Genomic DNA, 2,500 nt, shown 5'->3' with positions numbered 1-2,500 from the left:
TTTTGATTCTGTGTTTGGGGTTCACGGACAAGAACGTCCCCCATTGCGCACAAACACACACACACACACACACACACACACACACACACACACACACACACACACACACACACACACACACACACACACACACACACACACACACAATCACACACAATCACACACAATCACACAAACACAACACACACTCACATTCCCTCATACACAATCACACTCACAACATACACACACACAATTGTGCGCAGAAGTTAAGCCTTGACTGACAGCTCAGTTGTTGATTCTGTGTTTTGTTTTTCCTTCTTTTCCTCATTCGTGAGATGGAGATGGAAATTGCAGTGGTTGTCCATCACTTTGACGGGCGAGGTTGGGGCCCGTCAATCTTTTCCTTTGGTTCTTTGGTTGTGGATGATTCATCTGCCTTTGGTCTGTCTGTGCAGGCCATAACCTTTTTCACCATTTGAGCTTTTGTCATTAAATTTTTGAATCAACATTAATTATTAGAATATGGAGAAGAGTCATTGTAAATTTCGTCACAATCACAGGAAGTACAAATAGGCCCTTTCAGCGCATCTGCCACGCATTTACACAAGATGGCTGGATTTTGCAATCGCTTCCGGGTTTCTTTATTTATTTATCACTGGCAAATACCACTTGTCACGTCGAAAACGTCAAGACGAAGAGGTGTGAGAAAAAGAGAGGGAGAGGGAAAGGGAGAGGGAGAGGCAGAGGCAGAGGGAGAGGGAGAGGGAAAGGGAGAGGGAGAGGCAGAGGCAGAGGGAGAGGGAGAGGGAGAGGGAGAGGGAGAGGGAGGAGAGAGGGAGGAGAGGGAGAGGGAGAGGGAGACACTTTTGGCCTCTTGATTGTTTGGGATCATGATGTAACAAGAGAAGTTATACCAGTACAAGCAAATGCCTGAGCATTGCCCAACAAAGAAACAAGGTAAATTAAAACTTCAATGTAAGTACACCATCAACAAGTTCACATAAGGATGTGTTCACACACCACTGTTGTGAGAACAGTGTACAATCACTGGAATTAATTTCAAGGTGCACTCGTGCTGTGACCAAGGTTTTAAAGAGATAAACAACATCGGAAACAGAATCACAAACATCTTGAAGTTTGCGTTTCCTTGACATGTATATAGCAAGCTTCGCTTCAGAGGACAAATAATTTGCTAACAGGCACTCGTATTTACGCTGGTGGAAGATGCTAAAACCGTAAACAAAACCACAACAAGTAAAAGTTAGGCCGAGTCCCTGGATAGCACGTGATAAGACTGTAAAAAGGGGTGCCAACCTTGAGCAATCAATAAAAATGTGAAAAATAGTTTCTGTGGCACCGCAGAAGGGACACAATTCTGTGTTATCGGGAGATATACGATGAGATAAAACATTGGATGGTAAAATGTAATGTGCCAGTCGCCACTGCAAATCTCCGGAGCGCTTAGCAGTGGGTGCCTTGTACATAACATGCCAGTTGATCGAAGTAGAATGAGTGGTCTGAAGCATTCTCCCCCAATGTGCTTGTGGTTCCGCAGGTCTATCGGGAACAAGAGTTTTAACACACAAAGCGTAAACAGAAGATTTTTCCATCAATTTAAAGGAGGTGAAACCTTGAAAATGAAGCAAAAGCTCTGGAAAGGGATGTAGGGATAAAGAAAGGTTAGCTTCTACCTCTGGAATCCATTTCAGATTAGTTTGCTTGAAAAAGCGCAGAATCACAGAAAAGATTCTCCCAATAATTCGAATGGACCTCACTCCAGTGGCCACAGCGACGTCAGCAGCTGGCTTCCACTTATGAGGAGAAGGAGTTCTGAGATCTTTTACCTTCGTACATCCAGCATCAATAAACTTCTGCACAAGAATATAATTGCTGCAGACCCCTTCAAAAATGGGGTTTAAAAAGATAGGCTCATTTAAAAACATTTGCAGGGAGTAGTCATTGTTATTTCGGTGAACAGTGACTGCCTGCCATGCCTTCAGCATGCTTCTATAAAACAGGGGGACTGATGCTATATCAACTTCCTTGGTGTCAATAAGGAACAGTTGCTGATGGTAGCCGAGTTTCCCCGCCTGCCGAAGCAGGCAGTGAGCCAAGGCCTTCCACGAGACGTCCGTGTACAGCAGTCTGCGAAGCGAAAGGAGGCGAAAAGCCATCACCTTGCTGGTAATAGCAATCAGCCCTTGTCCTCCTTCAGCAACAGGCAAGTTTAACACACCAGGTTGGAGCCAATGCTTTCCTCCCCAAAAGAAGTCAATAAGAATTGATTGTAATTTTTTAAGAAACAAATCTGGGGGCTGCAGTGCTATAAAAACGTGCCAAAGCATTGATGCTGCAAGGTTGTTGATAACAAGGGTTCGGCCCCGATAGGAGAGTTGACAAAGTAAGCCCTTCCACTTTCGTAAACGTCTCTCAGTTTTAATTATTAGAGATTCCCAGTTTTTTAAAATGAAGTTCTCAGTTCCAAGAAAGACGCCTAGGTAAAGAATTCCATCCCTTT

The sequence above is a fragment of the Eptatretus burgeri genome, unplaced genomic scaffold (assembly GCF_056783735.1).
Source record: "Eptatretus burgeri isolate ZD-2024b unplaced genomic scaffold, Ebu_testis_v1 Ebu_testis_scaffold_308, whole genome shotgun sequence".
Taxonomy (NCBI): domain Eukaryota; kingdom Metazoa; phylum Chordata; class Myxini; order Myxiniformes; family Myxinidae; genus Eptatretus; species Eptatretus burgeri.
Note: the sequence above shows the minus strand (reverse complement) of the source record.